Source organism: Leiobunum rupestre, chromosome 1, assembly GCF_980474605.1.
Source record: "Leiobunum rupestre chromosome 1, qqLeiRupe1.1.hap1, whole genome shotgun sequence".
In the NCBI taxonomy this organism is placed as follows: domain Eukaryota; kingdom Metazoa; phylum Arthropoda; class Arachnida; order Opiliones; family Sclerosomatidae; genus Leiobunum; species Leiobunum rupestre.
In genome coordinates, this window is record NC_143384.1 from 65,087,055 (window position 1) to 65,106,336 (window position 19,282).

Genomic DNA, 19,282 nt, shown 5'->3' on the forward strand with positions numbered 1-19,282 from the left:
CAATGACAAAAGGGACTTTACGCGTTCTGGCTACGTTTTTGGCCGGTTTATCCGCTCTCGCATTGATTACATTTTCGTAAAAAAATTTGATTCTTTGAATATTCAAAATGCTTTTATTCGTGACTGTCCGATTTCCGATCATCGCGCCGCGATCGCTCATTTTGATTTTGGAGGAGTTCCTAGGGGCCCTGGAACCTGGTCCTTTAACGATTCGCTACTTGAGGATGAGGTTTTCTGTTCGTGCGTCAGGCGAATTATCACTAGGAGTCGCTCACGCGAACACTATTCTACGGATATTTTTGACTGGTACGAAACCCTCAAACGTACAATTCGTGATTACGCAATATTTTACGGGAAAGCCGCCGCTTCCGAACGTCGGCACACCAGGACGCTCTTGGCTTGTCAGTTGGAAGAGTTGTCACGTCGTTTATCAATGCAAGACCCGGTTTGTGGCGAATTCGTCAAAGTTCAAAATTTGATCAAGGACCATGACCACTATCTATTGCGGGGCGCTGTAATTCGCTCCAATACCGAGTGGCGTGATTTGGGGGAGCAACCTTCGGGCTATTTCTTGAGTCTCGAAAAACATCGGCAAACCCGGCGGTCAATTAAAAACTTGACTTTAGCAGACGGCTCATCAATTCACGATGGCGCTTCCGTTCGTCAGGAAATATTTTCTTATTATGAAAACATGTATCGCGCGTCGGACAGTGATGACTCTCAAGCTGCACGTTTTGCCTCCTTTGTTGCCGGAAAGTTACCACCGGATTTGTCTGCCGCTTGCGAAAGTCCCGTTTCTTGGGAAGACATCCACAAATCTTTGAACGCTATGGCAATAGGCCGTAGCCCAGGTCTCGATGGCTTCACAGTCCATTTTTGGCGTTTCGTACTCCCGTTGATAGCCAAGGATTTCGTAAGGCTTGTTGAAGTCATGTTTGCCACGGGACAAATGCCTCTCTCTATGACTCAAGGCATGATCATTCTTTTACCGAAAGACGGCGACTTAACGTTATTGTCTAATTGGCGTCCCATCACGTTGCTCAACGTCGACCGTAAAGTTATTGGTAAAGTCTTGGCTACTCGCATGGCATTGGTGGCGCCTACAGTCATTTCGCCCTGCCAAACTGGAGCTATTCGTGGCCGTGATGTCGCGGGCACGACACGATACCTTGGCGACGTTGCCTCGTATCTGGCACTCCACAGACAGCCGGGACTTTTCTTGAAAATGGACTTACGGAAAGCGTACGATTTCGTGAACTGGTCATTTCTATTCCGGGTACTGCAAGCTTTCGGGTTCGGTCCCCATTTTCTCCGATGGATTCAACTACTCCTGGTGGGTGGTCGTACAACGATCAAGGTCAATGGTTTTTTGACGAACTTTTTTCGTCTTGGAAGATCTGTCCGTCAGGGCTGTCCTTTAAGCCCTTTATTATACACTTTTTCGACCGAGCCACTTTGCCTCGCGTTATCGCAGTCTTCGAGTATCCCGCGTCTGCGTATTTGCAACAGCGACTCCCCGGTACTCTTTCAACATGTAGACGACAACACTTTGTCTTTAGCGGCTGAAACTTCGGTACGCGTCGTGGTATCGATTTATCATGACTACGGCAGCGCTTCTGGGGCGGTTATAAATCTGGACAAAAGTAGCGGGCAATGGCTCGGGTCTTGGACAAACCGACCAGACAAACGGATTGAAGGAATTATGGTATCCAAGGAGCCATTAAAGGTCTTAGGGGTAGTACTTACTTCGAACCACGCTCTCTCTGACTCTCTCAACTGGGAACCGGCTATTTTACGTATTATGGCTGTCTTGCGCGCGTGGAAACGGCGCCCGCTTTCACTCTTCGGGAAAATAATAATAATAAATTGTCTGGCCACTTCCAAGCTTTGGCACCTCACTCGTGTATTGCCTTTGTCGAATAAACTTGCTGCCCAAATAAAAGCTGCTTTTCTGGATTTTATTTGGGGTTCTGGCTATCACGCTCTCGCTTATTCAACGCTGATCAGACCAAAGGTAGTCGGCGGTTTTGGCTTAGTGGATGTCGTCCAGAAACTACACTTTATGCGTATCCAAGAGTGCCAAACACTCATCCTGCGTGAGTTACCCGTTCATGACGAATCCATACACAACAACTTACTGTTGGAATACGGCAGTGGGTTGACAAGACAAGAAGAAACTTTCCGTCCGCCATTTAATCGGGCTCTGCTTGGGCGTATGCCGCCTCGGTACGTCGAACTCCTCACAAGTTGGCACTCGCATCTTACGACTATAGGCTCTACCGTGATGCCTCGGTCAGATCCACTTTCCGAACCACTGTTTCTGAATCCTCGAATTTCTTTACCACAGCGCTATCACAAAGAATCCCGTATTATGGCTCAGGCTGGCTTCAAAACACTGCGCGACATCCATTACGAAGTCATCCACGGTTTTATACGACCTCATGCCTTGATTGAACAGTGCCAGATCGAACTCCCTTATAGCGAATTACCTCTCGATCGACTTTTCGAATTGTACACCTTGATCCGGTCTGCACTGCCAGCTGACTGGGCTGTTCTCTTTCATGTTTCAGCGCCTCCGGTGCTCTCGTCGTCGGATCGGTCAATTCCTTACCTCGAAATCCGCCGTAACGCTAGTGAAATTTTAAATACGCCGCAAAGTTTAAAATCTATTGCCTTCGATCGTTTTGCGGGCACATTCCCTGAATCTTCCGGCGAAGAACGGTGGCGGTCTTTCTTTGGGGGTCCCCTCCCTCGAGTGAAGTTTAAAACTTTGGCCAACACTACCCTTGGAGCCACTTTATCCTCTACCAATTTAAAAATTATTCATCAAGCTCTCGCAGTGAAGAGTCGACTTTTCAAAGCTGGTCTTGTGACAACGGATCGTTGTCCATTATGTGACAATGCCCCCGAAACGGTTGCACATTTGTTCCTGTCTTGCTCGGTAACGCGAAACACCTGGCACCAAGTATTCACAATGTTGTCTGTCTATTTGCAACAACCAGGCTTTCAATTCGGTAGCGAACATTACGAACTTATTATTTATCACCGCGTTGATCGGAAATTGGGACAGTGTAACGACTTTTGGCATTGCCTTTTTCTATTAATTAGTGTAATTAAGCATGAACTTTGGAAGTATCGATGTAAAATAGTTTTTGAGCAGGAACTAAACAAACCTAGTGTGTGGTGCTCTCAACTATTTCTGGCCAACATACGGCGCGAAATTAGACTTCTCACCCTGGTATACTTGAAACATCCCTCTAAAATTGATCTTGTAAAGGTTTTAAACAATTTTCTTAAATTATTACCCTAACATTTTATCTGTTATGTGTTAAGTAGTAACAATTCTAAAAGTATTTATTTCTCTATTGACTTTTGATGTATGGCATTGTTGTATATGACGAATATGTATAGTTTTCTTGATGGTTGAATAAAAAATAAAAAAAAAAGCGTTAGGCTTTTAACCTAACGGTCCTGGGTTCGAGCCCCAGTTCGGGCGGGTAAATGTAGCGATTTTTTATTCGTTGTCAGTTTTATAACTAACGGCAATGTAACGGCTTTTCCGCTTTGAGAAACGCTCAATTTGCTTAGTCTGGAGAACCTTAAACAAATCATTTAACGGTCCGGGGTAGAGCCGCAGCTTGAAAGTCGTTCCTTTAATTTGATCTTAAGAAACGTTCGGCCGATCTTATTAAGGATTTATTCGTGACCTTGAAAAAAACGGAAGTTATGTAATTCGAAATCCAAAAATTAAACTATTTACCGACGTTCGTCTGGCATTGATAGAGATGACAATTGGTCACTGTCACCAACATTATTTATCGTCGGCGATAATGGAATTTTTTAAAAAAAGTTTTGTTTTCAAAAAATATTCCTGTTTTTTTCTTTTTCATAGCAACTCTTTTTCATGTTAGTTTAAACAAAAGCCAAAAGAATCGAGTTTGACTTTCTTGGGTGGTCTGATAATCAGACCCTGCTCTTAAACGCAACCCTACGACGGTTTTCCGCGGGTACTTTTGCTTGCTGCATTTCTGCCCTAAGCCGCTACGTACCTCGTTAAGAAACCTGGTTCACTTCGAGCTCCCCCGAGCGCACCATATTGACGGTTAACTTCGTGCGGACGTTAAATCTCTACAGCGTGATGATCATCAGAGTCTCCACCCTCACACCATCCTCGAATTCCGACTTCCAAGACGCTGGATTACAAGAGGACGCCACTCCTCCCAGTCAACGACGCTTCTCGAGTTGCGACCTTTCAATCGTTAGAACGTCCCTAACGAAATATGGTTAAAATGTTATATTAACTGGAGAGAATAAATGTCCCGTCCATTACCACATTTTTCATGAAGATAGAATACGGCAGAGCCCGGATAGCTCAGTCGGTAGAGCGTTAGGCTTTTAACCTAACGGTCCTGGGTTCGAGCCCCAGTTCGGGCGGGTAAATGTAGCGATTTTTTATTCGTTGTCAGTTTTATAACTAACGGCAATGTAACGGCTTTTCCGCTTTGAGAAACGCTCAATTTGCTTAGTCTGGAGAACCTTAAACAAATCATTTAACGGTCCGGGGTAGAGCCGCAGCTTGAAAGTCGTTCCTTTAATTTGATCTTAAGAAACGTTCGGCCGATCTTATTAAGGATTTATTCGTGACCTTGAAAAAAACGGAAGTTATGTAATTCGAAATCCAAAAATTAAACTATTTACCGACGTTCGTCTGGCATTGATAGAGATGACAATTGGTCACTGTCACCAACATTATTTATCGTCGGCGATAATGGAATTTTTTAAAAAAAGTTTTGTTTTCAGAAAATATTCCCGTTTTTTTCTTTTTCATAGCAACTCTTTTTCATGGTAGTTTAAACAAAAGCCAAAAGAATCGAGTTTGACTTTCTTGGGTGGTCTGATAATCAGACCCTGCTCTTAAACGCAACCCTACGACGGTTTTCCGCGGGTACTTTTGCTTGCTGCATTTCTGCCCTAAGCCGCTACGTACCTCGTTAAGAAACCTGGTTCACTTCGAGCTCCCCCGAGCGCACCATATTGACGGTAAATTTCGTGCGGACGTTAAATCTCCACAGCGTGATGATCATCAGAGTCTCCACCCTCACACCATCCTCGAATTCCGACTTCCAAGACGCTGGATTACAAGAGGACGCCACTCCTCCCAGTCAACGACGCTTCTCGAGTTGCGACCTTTCAATCGTTAGAACGTCCCTAACGAAATATGGTTAAAATGTTATATTAACTGGAGAGAATAAATGTCCCGTCCATTACCACATTTTTTCATGAAGATAGAATACGGCAGAGCCCGGATAGCTCAGTCGGTAGAGCGTTAGGCTTTTAACCTAACGGTCCTGGGTTCGAGCCCCAGTTCGGGCGGGTAAATGTAAGCGATTTTTTATTCGTTTTCAGTTTTATAACTAACGGCAATGTAACGGCTTTTCCGCTTTAAGAAACGCTCAATTTGCTTAGTCTGGAGAACCTTAAACAAATCATTTAACGGTCCGGGGTAGAGCCGCAGCTTGAAAGTCGTTCCTTTAATTTGATCTTAAGAAACGTTCGGCCGATCTTATTAAGGATTTATTCGTGACCTTGAAAAAAAACGGAAGTTATGTAATTCGAAATCCAAAAATTAAACTATTTACCGACGTTCGTCTGGCATTGATAAAGATGACAATTGGTCACTGTCACCAACATTATTTATCGTCGGCGATAATAAAATATTTTAAAAAAAATTTTTGTTTTCAAAAAATATTCCCGTTTTTTTTCTTTTTCATAGCAACTCTTTTTCATGTTAGTTTAAACAAAAGCCAAAAGAATCGAGTTTGACTTTCTTGGGTGGTCTGATAATCAGACCCTGCTCTTAAACGCAACCCTACGACGGTTTTCCGCGGGTACTTTTGCTTGCTGCATTTCTGCCCTAAGCCGCTACGTACCTCGTTAAGAAACCTGGTTCACTTCGAGCTCCCCCGAGCGCACCATATTGACGGTAAATTTCGTGCGGACGTTAAATCTCCACAGCGTGATGATCATCAGAGTCTCCACCCTCACACCATCCTCGAATTCCGACTTCCAAGACGCTGGATTACAAGAGGACGCCACTCCTCCCAGTCAACGACGCTTCTCGAGTTGCGACCTTTCAATCGTTAGAACGTCCCTAACGAAATATGGTTAAAATGTTATATTAACTGGAGAAAATAAATGTCCCGTCCATTACCACATTTTTCATGAAGATAGGATTTGGCAGAGCCCGGATAGCTCAGTCGGTAGAGCGTTAGGCTTTTAACCTAACGGTCCTGGGTTCGAGCCCTAGTTCGGGCGGGTAAATGTAAGCGATTTTTTATTCGTTGTCAGTTTTATAACTAACGGCAATGTAACGGCTTTTCCGCTTTGAGAAACGCTCAATTTGCTTAGTCTGGAGAACCTTAAACAAATCATTTAACGGTCCGGGGTAGAGCCGCAGCTTGAAAGTCGTTCCTTTAATTTGATCTTAAGAAACGTTCGGCCGATCTTATTAAGGATTTATTCGTGACCTTGAAAAAAAACGGAAGTTATGTAATTCGAAATCCAAAAATTAAACTATTTACCGACGTTCGTCTGGCATTGATAGAGATGACAATTGGTCACTGTCACCAACATTATTTATCGTCGGCGATAATGGAATTTTTTAAAAAAAAGTTTTGTTTTCAAAAAATATTCCCGTTTTTTTCTTTTTCATAGCAACTCTTTTTCATGTTAGTTTAAACAAAAGCCAAAAGAATCGAGTTTGACTTTCTTGGGTGGTCTGATAATCAGACCCTGCTCTTAAACGCAACCCTACGACGGTTTTCCGCGGGTACTTTTGCTTGCTGCATTTCTGCCCTAAGCCGCTACGTACCTCGTTAAGAAACCTGGTTCACTTCGAGCTCCCCCGAGCGCACCATATTGACGGTAAATTTCGTGCGGACGTTAAATCTCCACAGCGTGATGATCATCAGAGTCTCCACCCTCACACCATCCTCGAATTCCGACTTCCCAGACGCTGGATTACAAGAGGACGCCACTCCTCCCAGTCAACGACGCTTCTCGAGTTGCGACCTTTCAATCGTTAGGACGTCCCTAACGAAATATGGTTAAAATGTTATATTAACTGGAGAAAATAAATGTCCCGTCCATTACCACATTTTTCATGAAGATAGGATTTGGCAGAGCCCGGATAGCTCAGTCGGTAGAGCGTTAGGCTTTTAACCTAACGGTCCTTAGTTCGAGCCCCAGTTCGGGCGGGTAAATGTAGCGATTTTTTATTCGTTGTCAGTTTTATAACTAACGGCAATGTAACGGCTTTTCCGCTTTGAGAAACGCTCAATTTGCTTAGTCTGGAGAACCTTAAACAAATCATTTAACGGTCCGGGGTAGAGCCGCAGCTTGAAAGTCGTTCCTTTAATTTGATCTTAAGAAACGTTCGGCCGATCTTATTAAGGATTTATTCGTGACCTTGAAAAAAAACGGAAGTTATGTAATTCGAAATCCAAAAATTAAACTATTTACCGACGTTCGTCTGGCATTGATAGAGATGACAATTGGTCACTGTCACCAACATTATTTATCGTCGGCGATAATGGAATTTTTTAAAAAAAAGTTTTGTTTTCAAAAAATATTCCCGTTTTTTTCTTTTTCATAGCAACTCTTTTTCATGTTAGTTTAAACAAAAGCCAAAAGAATCGAGTTTGACTTTCTTGGGTGGTCTGATAATCAGACCCTGCTCTTAAACGCAACCCTACGACGGTTTTCCGCGGGTACTTTTGCTTGCTGCATTTCTGCCCTAAGCCGCTACGTACCTCGTTAAGAAACCTGGTTCACTTCGAGCTCCCCCGAGCGCACCATATTGACGGTAAATTTCGTGCGGACGTTAAATCTCCACAGCGTGATGATCATCAGAGTCTCCACCCTCACACCATCCTCGAATTCCGACTTCCAAGACGCTGGATTACAAGAGGACGCCACTCCTCCCAGTCAACGACGCTTCTCGAGTTGCGACCTTTCAATCGTTAGAACGTCCATAACGAAATATGGTTAAAATGTTATATTAACTGGAGAGAATAAATGTCCCGTCCATTACCACATTTTTCATGAAGATAGGATTTGGCAGAGCCCGGATAGCTCAGTCGGTAGAGCGTTAGGCTTTTAACCTAACGGTCCTGGGTTCGAGCCCTAGTTCGGGCGGGTAAATGTAAGCGATTTTTTATTCGTTGTCAGTTTTATAACTAACGGCAATGTAACGGCTTTTCCGCTTTGAGAAACGCTCAATTTGCTTAGTCTGGAGAACCTTAAACAAATCATTTAACGGTCCGGGGTAGAGCCGCAGCTTGAAAGTCGTTCCTTTAATTTGATCTTAAGAAACGTTCGGCCGATCTTATTAAGGATTTATTCGTGACCTTGAAAAAAAACGGAAGTTATGTAATTCGAAATCCAAAAATTAAACTATTTACCGACGTTCGTCTGGCATTGATAGAGATGACAATTGGTCACTGTCACCAACATTATTTATCGTCGGCGATAATGGAATTTTTTAAAAAAAAGTTTTGTTTTCAAAAAATATTCCCGTTTTTTTCTTTTTCATAGCAACTCTTTTTCATGTTAGTTTAAACAAAAGCCAAAAGAATCGAGTTTGACTTTCTTGGGTGGTCTGATAATCAGACCCTGCTCTTAAACGCAACCCTACGACGGTTTTCCGCGGGTACTTTTGCTTGCTGCATTTCTGCCCTAAGCCGCTACGTACCTCGTTAAGAAACCTGGTTCACTTCGAGCTCCCCCGAGCGCACCATATTGACGGTAAATTTCGTGCGGACGTTAAATCTCCACAGCGTGATGATCATCAGAGTCTCCACCCTCACACCATCCTCGAATTCCGACTTCCAAGACGCTGGATTACAAGAGGACGCCACTCCTCCCAGTCAACGACGCTTCTCGAGTTGCGACCTTTCAATCGTTAGAACGTCCATAACGAAATATGGTTAAAATGTTATATTAACTGGAGAGAATAAATGTCCCGTCCATTACCACATTTTTCATGAAGATAGGAGTTGGCAGAGCCCGGATAGCTCAGTCGGTAGAGCGTTAGGCTTTTAACCTAACGGTCCTGGGTTCGAGCCCCAGTTCGGGCGGGTAAATGTAAGCGATTTTTTATTCGTTGTCAGTTTTATAACTAACGGCAATGTAACGGCTTTTCCGCTTTGAGAAACGCTCAATTTGCTTAGTCTGGAGAACCTTAAACAAATCATTTAACGGTCCGGGGTAGAGCCGCAGCTTGAAAGTCGTTCCTTTAATTTGATCTTAAGAAACGTTCGGCCGATCTTATTAAGGATTTATTCGTGACCTTGAAAAAAACGGAAGTTATGTAATTCGAAATCCAAAAATTAAACTATTTACCGACGTTCGTCTGGCATTGATAGAGATGACAATTGGTCACTGTCACCAACATTATTTATCGTCGGCGATAATGGAATTTTTTAAAAAAAGTTTTGTTTTCAAAAAATATTCCGGTTTTTTTCTTTTTCATAGCAACTCTTTTTCATGTTAGTTTAAACAAAAGCCAAAAGAATCGAGTTTGACTTTCTTGGGTGGTCTGATAATCAGACCCTGCTCTTAAACGCAACCCTACGACGGTTTTCCGCGGGTACTTTTGCTTGCTGCATTTCTGCCCTAAGCCGCTACGTACCTCGTTAAGAAACCTGGTTCACTTCGAGCTCCCCCGAGCGCACCATATTGACGGTAAATTTCGTGCGGACGTTAAATCTCCACAGCGTGATGATCATCAGAGTCTCCACCCTCACACCATCCTCGAATTCCGACTTCCAAGACGCTGGATTACAAGAGGACGCCACTCCTCCCAGTCAACGACGCTTCTCGAGTTGCGACCTTTCAATCGTTAGAACGTCCATAACGAAATATGGTTAAAATGTTATATTAACTGGAGAGAATAAATGTCCCGTCCATTACCACATTTTTCATGAAGATAGGAGTTGGCAGAGCCCGGATAGTTAGTCGGTAGAGCGTTAGGCTTTTAACCTAACGGTCCTGGGTTCGAGCCCCAGTTCGGGCGGGTAAATGTAAGCGATTTTTTATTCGTTGTCAGTTTTATAACTAACGGCAATGTAACGGCTTTTCCGCTTTGAGAAACGCTCAATTTGCTTTGTCTGGAGAACCTTAAACAAATCATTTAACGGTCCGGGGTAGAGCCGCAGCTTGAAAGTCGTTCCTTTAATTTGATCTTAAGAAACGTTCGGCCGATCTTATTAAGGATTTATTCGTGACCTTGAAAAAAACGGAAGTTATGTAATTCGAAATCCAAAAATTAAACTATTTACCGACGTTCGTCTGGCATTGATAGAGATGACAATTGGTCACTGTCACCAACATTATTTATCGTCGGCGATAATGGAATTTTTTAAAAAAAGTTTTGTTTTCAAAAAATATTCCGGTTTTTTTCTTTTTCATAGCAACTCTTTTTCATGTTAGTTTAAACAAAAGCCAAAAGAATCGAGTTTGACTTTCTTGGGTGGTCTGATAATCAGACCCTGCTCTTAAACGCAACCCTACGACGGTTTTCCGCGGGTACTTTTGCTTGCTGCATTTCTGCCCTAAGCCGCTACGTACCTCGTTAAGAAACCTGGTTCACTTCGAGCTCCCCCGAGCGCACCATATTGACGGTAAATTTCGTGCGGACGTTAAATCTCCACAGCGTGATGATCATCAGAGTCTCCACCCTCACACCATCCTCGAATTCCGACTTCCAAGACGCTGGATTACAAGAGGACGCCACTCCTCCCAGTCAACGACGCTTCTCGAGTTGCGACCTTTCAATCGTTAGAACGTCCATAACGAAATATGGTTAAAATGTTATATTAACTGGAGAGAATAAATGTCCCGTCCATTACCACATTTTTCATGAAGATAGGAGTTGGCAGAGCCCGGATAGCTCAGTCGGTAGAGCGTTAGGCTTTTAACCTAACGGTCCTGGGTTCGAGCCCCAGTTCGGGCGGGTAAATGTAAGCGATTTTTTATTCGTTGTCAGTTTTATAACTAACGGCAATGTAACGGCTTTTCCGCTTTGAGAAACGCTCAATTTGCTTTGTCTGGAGAACCTTAAACAAATCATTTAACGGTCCGGGGTAGAGCCGCAGCTTGAAAGTCGTTCCTTTAATTTGAACTTAAGAAACGTTCGGCCGATCTGATTAAGGATTTATTCGTGACCATGAAAAAAAACGGAAGTTATGTAATTCGAAATCCAAAAATTAAACTATTTACCGACGTTCGTCTGGCATTGATAGAGATGACAATTGGTCACTGTCACCAACATTATTTATCGTCGGCGATAATGGAATTTTTTAAAAAAAAGTTTTGTTTTCAAAAAATATTCCCGTTTTTTTCTTTTTCATAGCAACTCTTTTTCATGTTAGTTTAAACAAAAGCCAAAAGAATCAAGTTTGACTTTCTTGGGTGGTCTGATAATCAGACCCTGCTCTTAAACACAACCCTACGACGGTTTTCCGCGGGTACTTTTGCTTGCTGCATTTCTGCCCTAAGCCGCTACGTACCTCGTTAAGAAACCTGGTTCACTTCGAGCTCCCCCGAGCTCACCATATTGACGGTAAATTTCGTGCGGACGTTAAATCTCCACAGCGTGATGATCATCAGAGTCTCCACCCTCACACCATCCTCGAATTCCGACCTCCAAGACGCTGGATTACAAGAGGACGCCACTCCTCCCAGTCAACGACGCTTCTCGAGTTGCGACCTTTCAATCGTTAGAACGTCCCTAACGAAATATGGTTAAAATGTTATATTAACTGGAGAGAATAAATGTCCCGTCCATTACCACATTTTTCATGCAGATAGGATTTGGCAGAGCCCGGACAGCTCAGTCGGTAGAGCGTTAGGCTTTTAACCTAACGGTCCTAGGTTCGAGCCCCAGTTCGGGCGGGTAAATGTAGCGATTTTTTATTCGTTGTCAGTTTTATAACTAACGGCAATGTAACGGCTTTTCCGCTTTGAGAAACGCTCAATTTGCTTTGTCTGGAGAACCTTAAACAAATCATTTAACGGTCCGGGGTAGAGCCGCAGCTTGAAAGTCGTTCCTTTAATTTGATCTTAAGAAACGTTCGGCCGATCTTATTAAGGATTTATTCGTGACCTTGAAAAAAACGGAAGTTATGTAATTCGAAATCCAAAAATTAAACTATTTACCGACGTTCGTCTGGCATTGATAGAGATGACAATTGGTCACTGTCACCAACATTATTTATCGTCGGCGATAATGGAATTTTTTAAAAAAAGTTTTGTTTTCAAAAAATATTCCGGTTTTTTTCTTTTTCATAGCAACTCTTTTTCATGTTAGTTTAAACAAAAGCCAAAAGAATCGAGTTTGACTTTCTTGGGTGGTCTGATAATCAGACCCTGCTCTTAAACGCAACCCTACGACGGTTTTCCGCGGGTACTTTTGCTTGCTGCATTTCTGCCCTAAGCCGCTACGTACCTCGTTAAGAAACCTGGTTCACTTCGAGCTCCCCCGAGCGCACCATATTGACGGTAAACTTCGTGCGGACGTTAAATCTCCACAGCGTGATGATCATCAGAGTCTCCACCCTCACACCATCCTCGAATTCCGACTTCCAAGACGCTGGATTACAAGAGGACGCCACTCCTCCCAGTCAACGACGCTTCTCGAGTTGCGACCTTTCAATCGTTAGAACGTCCCTAACGAAATATGGTTAAAAGGTTATATTAACTGGAGAGAATAAATGTCCCGTCCATTACCACATTTTTCATGAAGATAGAATACGGCAGAGCCGGGATAGCTCAGTCGGTAGAGCTTTAGGCTTTTAACCTAACGGTCCTGGGTTCGAGCCCCAGTTCGGGCGGGTAAATGTAGCGATTTTTTATTCGTTGTCAGTTTTATAACTAACGGCAATGTAACGTCTTTTCCGCTTTGAGAAACGCTCAATTTGCTTAGTCTGGAGAACCTTAAACAAATCATTTAACGGTCCGGGGTAGAGCCGCAGCTTGAAAGTCGACCCTTTAATTTGATCTTAAGAAACGTTCGGCCGATCTGATTAAGGATTTATTCGTGACCTTGAAAAAAAACGGAAGTTATGTAATTCGAAATCCAAAAATTAAACTATTTACCGACGTTCGTCTGGCATTGATAGAGATGACAATTGGTCACTGTCACCAACATTATTTATCGTCGGCGATAATGGAATTTTTAAAAAAAAGTTTTGTTTTCCAAAAATATTCCCGTTTTTTTCTTTTTCATAGCAACTCTTTTTCATGTTAGTTTAAACAAAAGCCAAAAGAATCGAGTTTGACTTTCTTGGGTGGTCTGATAATCAGACCCTGCTCTTAAACGCAACCCTACGACGGTTTTCCGCGGGTACTTTTGCTTGCTGCATTTCTGCCCTAAGCCGCTACGTACCTCGTTAAGAAACCTGGTTCACTTCGAGCTCCCCCGAGCGCACCATATTGACGGTAAACTTCGTGCGGACGTTAAATCTCCACAGCGTGATGATCATCAGAGTCTCCACCCTCACACCATCCTCGAATTCCGACTTCCAAGACGCTGGATTACAAGAGGACGCCACTCCTCCCAGTCAACGACGCTTCTCGAGTTGCGACCTTTCAATCGTTAGAACGTCCCTAACGAAATATGGTTAAAAGGTTATATTAACTGGAGAGAATAAATGTCCCGTCCATTACCACATTTTTCATGAAGATAGAATACGGCAGAGCCCGGATAGCTCAGTCGGTAGAGCGTTAGGCTTTTAACCTAACGGTCCTGGGTTCGAGCCCCAGTTCGGGCGGGTAAATGTAGCGATTTTTTAATCGTTGTCAGTTTTATAACTAACGGCAATGTAACGTCTTTTCCGCTTTGAGAAACGCTCAATTTGCTTAGTCTGGAGAACCTTAAACAAATCATTTAACGGCCCGGGGTAGAGCCGCAGCTTGAAAGTCGACCCTTTAATTTGATCTTAAGAAACGTTCGGCCGATCTGATTAAGGATTTATTCGTGACCTTGAAAAAAAACGGAAGTTATGTAATTCGAAATCCAAAAATTAAACTATTTACCGACGTTCGTCTGGCATTGATAGAGATGACAATTGGTCACTGTCACCAACATTATTTATCGTCGGCGATAATGGAATTTTTAAAAAAAAGTTTTGTTTTCCAAAAATATTCCCGTTTTTTTCTTTTTCATAGCAACTCTTTTTCATGTTAGTTTAAACAAAAGCCAAAAGAATCGAGTTTGACTTTCTTGGGTGGTCTGATAATCAGACCCTGCTCTTAAACGCAACCCTACGACGGTTTTCCGCGGGTACTTTTGCTTGCTGCATTTCTGCCCTAAGCCGCTACGTACCTCGTTAAGAAACCTGGTTCACTTCGAGCTCCCCCGAGCGCACCATATTGACGGTAAACTTCGTGCGGACGTTAAATCTCCACAGCGTGATGATCATCAGAGTCTCCACCCTCACACCATCCTCGAATTCCGACTTCCAAGACGCTGGATTACAAGAGGACGCCACTCCTCCCAGTCAACGACGCTTCTCGAGTTGCGACCTTTCAATCGTTAGAACGTCCCTAACGAAATATGGTTAAAAGGTTATATTAACTGGAGAGAATAAATGTCCCGTCCATTACCACATTTTTCATGAAGATAGAATACGGCAGAGCCCGGATAGCTCAGTCGGTAGAGCGTTAGGCTTTTAACCTAACGGTCCTGGGTTCGAGCCCCAGTTCGGGCGGGTAAATGTAGCGATTTTTTAATCGTTGTCAGTTTTATAACTAACGGCAATGTAACGTCTTTTCCGCTTTGAGAAACGCTCAATTTGCTTAGTCTGGAGAACCTTAAACAAATCATTTAACGGCCCGGGGTAGAGCCGCAGCTTGAAAGTCGACCCTTTAATTTGATCTTAAGAAACGTTCGGCCGATCTGATTAAGGATTTATTCGTGACCTTGAAAAAAAACGGAAGTTATGTAATTCGAAATCCAAAAATTAAACTATTTACCGACGTTCGTCTGGCATTGATAGAGATGACAATTGGTCACTGTCACCAACATTATTTATCGTCGGCGATAATGGAATTTTTAAAAAAAAGTTTTGTTTTCCAAAAATATTCCCGTTTTTTTCTTTTTCATAGCAACTCTTTTTCATGTTAGTTTAAACAAAAGCCAAAAGAATCGAGTTTGACTTTCTTGGGTGGTCTGATAATCAGACCCTGCTCTTAAACGCAACCCTACGACGGTTTTCCGCGGGTACTTTTGCTTGCTGCATTTCTGCCCTAAGCCGCTACGTACCTCGTTAAGAAACCTGGTTCACTTCGAGCTCCCCCGAGCGCACCATATTGACGGTAAACTTCGTGCGGACGTTAAATCTCCACAGCGTGATGATCATCAGAGTCTCCACCCTCACACCATCCTCGAATTCCGACTTCCAAGACGCTGGATTACAAGAGGACGCCACTCCTCCCAGTCAACGACGCTTCTCGAGTTGCGACCTTTCAATCGTTAGAACGTCCCTAACGAAATATGGTTAAAAGGTTATATTAACTGGAGAGAATAAATGTCCCGTCCATTACCACATTTTTCATGAAGATAGAATACGGCAGAGCCCGGATAGCTCAGTCGGTAGAGCGTTAGGCTTTTAACCTAACGGTCCTGGGTTCGAGCCCCAGTTCGGGCGGGTAAATGTAGCGATTTTTTAATCGTTGTCAGTTTTATAACTAACGGCAATGTAACGTCTTTTCCGCTTTGAGAAACGCTCAATTTGCTTAGTCTGGAGAACCTTAAACAAATCATTTAACGGTCCGGGGTAGAGCCGCAGCTTGAAAGTCGACCCTTTAATTTGATCTTAAGAAACGTTCGGCCGATCTGATTAAGGATTTATTCGTGACCTTGAAAAAAAACGGAAGTTATGTAATTCGAAATCCAAAAATTAAACTATTTACCGACGTTCGTCTGGCATTGATAGAGATGACAATTGGTCACTGTCACCAACATTATTTATCGTCGGCGATAATGGAATTTTTAAAAAAAAGTTTTGTTTTCCAAAAATATTCCCGTTTTTTTCTTTTTCATAGCAACTCTTTTTCATGTTAGTTTAAACAAAAGCCAAAAGAATCGAGTTTGACTTTCTTGGGTGGTCTGATAATCAGACCCTGCTCTTAAACGCAACCCTACGACGGTTTTCCGCGGGTACTTTTGCTTGCTGCATTTCTGCCCTAAGCCGCTACGTACCTCGTTAAGAAACCTGGTTCACTTCGAGCTCCCCCGAGCGCACCATATTGACGGTAAACTTCGTGCGGACGTTAAATCTCCACAGCGTGATGATCATCAGAGTCTCCACCCTCACACCATCCTCGAATTCCGACTTCCAAGACGCTGGATTACAAGAGGACGCCACTCCTCCCAGTCAACGACGCTTCTCGAGTTGCGACCTTTCAATCGTTAGAACGTCCCTAACGAAATATGGTTAAAAGGTTATATTAACTGGAGAGAATAAATGTCCCGTCCATTACCACATTTTTCATGAAGATAGAATACGGCAGAGCCCGGATAGCTCAGTCGGTAGAGCTTTAGGCTTTTAACCTAACGGTCCTGGGTTCGAGCCCCAGTTCGGGCGGGTAAATGTAGCGATTTTTTATTCGTTGTCAGTTTTATAACTAACGGCAATGTAACGTCTTTTCCGCTTTGAGAAACGCTCAATTTGCTTAGTCTGGAGAACCTTAAACAAATCATTTAACGGTCCGGGGTAGAGCCGCAGCTTGAAAGTCGACCCTTTAATTTGATCTTAAGAAACGTTCGGCCGATCTGATTAAGGATTTATTCGTGACCTTGAAAAAAAACGGAAGTTATGTAATTCGAAATCCAAAAATTAAACTATTTACCGACGTTCGTCTGGCATTGATAGAGATGACAATTGGTCACTGTCACCAACATTATTTATCGTCGGCGATAATGGAATTTTTAAAAAAAAGTTTTGTTTTCCAAAAATATTCCCGTTTTTTTCTTTTTCATAGCAACTCTTTTTCATGTTAGTTTAAACAAAAGCCAAAAGAATCGAGTTTGACTTTCTTGGGTGGTCTGATAATCAGACCCTGCTCTTAAACGCAACCCTACGACGGTTTTCCGCGGGTACTTTTGCTTGCTGCATTTCTGCCCTAAGCCGCTACGTACCTCGTTAAGAAACCTGGTTCACTTCGAGCTCCCCCGAGCGCACCATATTGACGGTAAACTTCGTGCGGACGTTAAATCTCCACAGCGTGATGATCATCAGAGTCTCCACCCTCACACCATCCTCGAATTCCGACTTCCAAGACGCTGGATTACAAGAGGACGCCACTCCTCCCAGTCAACGACGCTTCTCGAGTTGCGACCTTTCAATCGTTAGAACGTCCCTAACGAAATATGGTTAAAAGGTTATATTAACTGGAGAGAATAAATGTCCCGTCCATTACCACATTTTTCATGAAGATAGAATACGGCAGAGCCCGGATAGCTCAGTCGGTAGAGCGTTAGGCTTTTAACCTAACGGTCCTGGGTTCGACCCCAGTTCGGGCGGGTAAATGTAGCGATTTTTTAATCGTTGTCAGTTTTATAACTAACGGCAATGTAACGTCTTTTCCGCTTTGAGAAACGCTCAATTTGCTTAGTCTGGAGAACCTTAAACAAATCATTTAACGGCCCGGGGTAGAGCCGCAGCTTGAAAGCCGTTCCTTTAATTTGAACTTAAGAAACGTTCGGCCGATCTGATTAAGGATATATTCGTGACCTTGAAAAAAAAACGGAAGTTATGTAATTCGAAATCCAAAAATTAAACTATTTACCGACGTTCGTCTGGCATTGATAGAGATGACAATTGGTCACTGTCACCAACATTATTTATCGTCGGCGATAATGGAATTTTTAAAAAAAAGTTTTGTTTTCCAAAAATATTCCCGTTTTTTTCTTTTTCATAGCAACTCTTTTTCATGTTAGTTTAAACAAAAGCCAAAAGAATCGAGTTTGACTTTCTTGGGTGGTCTGATAATCAGACCCTGCTCTTAAACGCAACCCTACGACGGTTTTCCGCGGGTACTTTTGCTTGCTGCATTTCTGCCCTAAGCCGCTACGTACCTCGTTAAGAAACCTGGTTCACTTCGAGCTCCCCCGAGCGCACCATATTGACGGTAAACTTCGTGCGGACGTTAAATCTCCACAGCGTGATGATCATCAGAGTCTCCACCCTCACACCATCCTCGAATTCCGACTTCCAAGACGCTGGATTACAAGAGGACGCCACTCCTCCCAGTCAACGACGCTTCTCGAGTTGCGACCTTTCAATCGTTAGAACGTCCCTAACGAAATATGGTTAAAAGGTTATATTAACTGGAGAGAATAAATGTCCCGTCCATTACCACATTTTTCATGAAGATAGAATACGGCAGAGCCCGGATAGCTCAGTCGGTAGAGCGTTAGGCTTTTAACCTAACGGTCCTGGGTTCGACCCCAGTTCGGGCGGGTAAATGTAGCGATTTTTTAATCGTTGTCAGTTTTATAACTAACGGCAATGTAACGTCTTTTCCGCTTTGAGAAACGCTCAATTTGCTTAGTCTGGAGAACCTTAAACAAATCATTTAACGGCCCGGGGTAGAGCCGCAGCTTGAAAGCCGTTCCTTTAATTTGAACTTAAGAAACGTTCGGCCGATCTGATTAAGGATATATTCGTGACCTTGAAAAAAAAACGGAAGTTATGTAATTCGAAATCCAAAAATTAAACTATTTACCGACGTTCGTCTGGCATTGATAGAGATGACAATTGGTCACTGTCACCAACATTATTTATCGTCGGCGATAATGGAATTTTTAAAAAAAAGTTTTGTTTTCCAAAAATATTCCCGTTTTTTTCTTTTTCATAGCAACTCTTTTTCATGTTAGTTTAAACAAAAGCCAAAAGAATCGAGTTTGACTTTCTTGGGTGGTCTGATAATCAGACCCTGCTCTTAAACGCAACCCTACGACGGTTTTCCGCGGGTACTTTTGCTTGCTGCATTTCTGCCCTAAGCCGCTACGTACCTCGTTAAGAAACCTGGTTCACTTCGAGCTCCCCCGAGCGCACCATATTAACGGTAAACTTCGTGCGGACGTTAAATCTCCACAGCGTGATGATCATCAGAGTCTCCACCCTCACACCATCCTCGAATTCCGACTTCCAAGACGCTGGATTACAAGAGGACGCCACTCCTCCCAGTCAACGACGCTTCTCGAGTTGCGACC

At 43.1% G+C, this 19,282-nt stretch overlaps 27 non-coding genes across 27 annotated transcripts; 10 read left to right on the forward strand and 17 right to left on the reverse strand.

The window, feature by feature from the left end:
- Positions 1 to 3,926: 3,926 nt before the first annotated feature.
- On the reverse strand, positions 3,927 to 4,225 carry LOC149965043 (signal recognition particle RNA). The gene has a single exon (XR_016474162.1).
- A 136-nt stretch (positions 4,226 to 4,361) lies between these two features.
- Positions 4,362 to 4,434, forward strand: TRNAK-UUU (transfer RNA lysine (anticodon UUU)). Its single transcript has one exon. It is a non-coding gene; the product is annotated as a tRNA-Lys (tRNA).
- Positions 4,435 to 4,864: 430 nt separating this feature from the next.
- LOC149965045 (signal recognition particle RNA) lies at positions 4,865 to 5,163 on the reverse strand. The gene has a single exon (XR_016473907.1).
- A 137-nt stretch (positions 5,164 to 5,300) lies between these two features.
- Positions 5,301 to 5,373, forward strand: TRNAK-UUU (transfer RNA lysine (anticodon UUU)). Its single transcript has one exon. It is a non-coding gene; the product is annotated as a tRNA-Lys (tRNA).
- A 434-nt stretch (positions 5,374 to 5,807) lies between these two features.
- On the reverse strand, positions 5,808 to 6,106 carry LOC149965047 (signal recognition particle RNA). Its single transcript, XR_016473908.1, has one exon.
- A 136-nt stretch (positions 6,107 to 6,242) lies between these two features.
- Positions 6,243 to 6,315, forward strand: TRNAK-UUU (transfer RNA lysine (anticodon UUU)). Its single transcript has one exon. It is a non-coding gene; the product is annotated as a tRNA-Lys (tRNA).
- Positions 6,316 to 6,748: 433 nt separating this feature from the next.
- LOC149965049 (signal recognition particle RNA) lies at positions 6,749 to 7,047 on the reverse strand. The gene has a single exon (XR_016473901.1).
- Positions 7,048 to 7,688: 641 nt separating this feature from the next.
- Positions 7,689 to 7,987, reverse strand: LOC149965050 (signal recognition particle RNA). Its single transcript, XR_016473909.1, has one exon.
- A 136-nt stretch (positions 7,988 to 8,123) lies between these two features.
- Positions 8,124 to 8,196, forward strand: TRNAK-UUU (transfer RNA lysine (anticodon UUU)). The gene has a single exon. It is a non-coding gene; the product is annotated as a tRNA-Lys (tRNA).
- A 433-nt stretch (positions 8,197 to 8,629) lies between these two features.
- Positions 8,630 to 8,928, reverse strand: LOC149965052 (signal recognition particle RNA). The gene has a single exon (XR_016473911.1).
- A 136-nt stretch (positions 8,929 to 9,064) lies between these two features.
- Positions 9,065 to 9,137, forward strand: TRNAK-UUU (transfer RNA lysine (anticodon UUU)). Its single transcript has one exon. It is a non-coding gene; the product is annotated as a tRNA-Lys (tRNA).
- A 431-nt stretch (positions 9,138 to 9,568) lies between these two features.
- On the reverse strand, positions 9,569 to 9,867 carry LOC149965054 (signal recognition particle RNA). Its single transcript, XR_016473912.1, has one exon.
- Positions 9,868 to 10,506: 639 nt separating this feature from the next.
- On the reverse strand, positions 10,507 to 10,805 carry LOC149965055 (signal recognition particle RNA). Its single transcript, XR_016473914.1, has one exon.
- Positions 10,806 to 10,941: 136 nt separating this feature from the next.
- TRNAK-UUU (transfer RNA lysine (anticodon UUU)) lies at positions 10,942 to 11,014 on the forward strand. Its single transcript has one exon. It is a non-coding gene; the product is annotated as a tRNA-Lys (tRNA).
- Positions 11,015 to 11,447: 433 nt separating this feature from the next.
- LOC149965057 (signal recognition particle RNA) lies at positions 11,448 to 11,746 on the reverse strand. The gene has a single exon (XR_016474918.1).
- Positions 11,747 to 12,385: 639 nt separating this feature from the next.
- Positions 12,386 to 12,684, reverse strand: LOC149965058 (signal recognition particle RNA). The gene has a single exon (XR_016473477.1).
- Positions 12,685 to 13,324: 640 nt separating this feature from the next.
- Positions 13,325 to 13,623, reverse strand: LOC149965059 (signal recognition particle RNA). The gene has a single exon (XR_016473488.1).
- Positions 13,624 to 13,759: 136 nt separating this feature from the next.
- On the forward strand, positions 13,760 to 13,832 carry TRNAK-UUU (transfer RNA lysine (anticodon UUU)). The gene has a single exon. It is a non-coding gene; the product is annotated as a tRNA-Lys (tRNA).
- A 431-nt stretch (positions 13,833 to 14,263) lies between these two features.
- On the reverse strand, positions 14,264 to 14,562 carry LOC149965061 (signal recognition particle RNA). The gene has a single exon (XR_016473499.1).
- Positions 14,563 to 14,698: 136 nt separating this feature from the next.
- TRNAK-UUU (transfer RNA lysine (anticodon UUU)) lies at positions 14,699 to 14,771 on the forward strand. The gene has a single exon. It is a non-coding gene; the product is annotated as a tRNA-Lys (tRNA).
- A 431-nt stretch (positions 14,772 to 15,202) lies between these two features.
- LOC149965063 (signal recognition particle RNA) lies at positions 15,203 to 15,501 on the reverse strand. The gene has a single exon (XR_016473503.1).
- A 136-nt stretch (positions 15,502 to 15,637) lies between these two features.
- Positions 15,638 to 15,710, forward strand: TRNAK-UUU (transfer RNA lysine (anticodon UUU)). The gene has a single exon. It is a non-coding gene; the product is annotated as a tRNA-Lys (tRNA).
- A 431-nt stretch (positions 15,711 to 16,141) lies between these two features.
- LOC149965065 (signal recognition particle RNA) lies at positions 16,142 to 16,440 on the reverse strand. Its single transcript, XR_016473505.1, has one exon.
- A 136-nt stretch (positions 16,441 to 16,576) lies between these two features.
- Positions 16,577 to 16,649, forward strand: TRNAK-UUU (transfer RNA lysine (anticodon UUU)). The gene has a single exon. It is a non-coding gene; the product is annotated as a tRNA-Lys (tRNA).
- A 431-nt stretch (positions 16,650 to 17,080) lies between these two features.
- Positions 17,081 to 17,379, reverse strand: LOC149965067 (signal recognition particle RNA). Its single transcript, XR_016473507.1, has one exon.
- Positions 17,380 to 18,019: 640 nt separating this feature from the next.
- Positions 18,020 to 18,318, reverse strand: LOC149965068 (signal recognition particle RNA). The gene has a single exon (XR_016473509.1).
- A 640-nt stretch (positions 18,319 to 18,958) lies between these two features.
- On the reverse strand, positions 18,959 to 19,257 carry LOC149965069 (signal recognition particle RNA). Its single transcript, XR_016473378.1, has one exon.
- Positions 19,258 to 19,282: the final 25 nt, after the last annotated feature.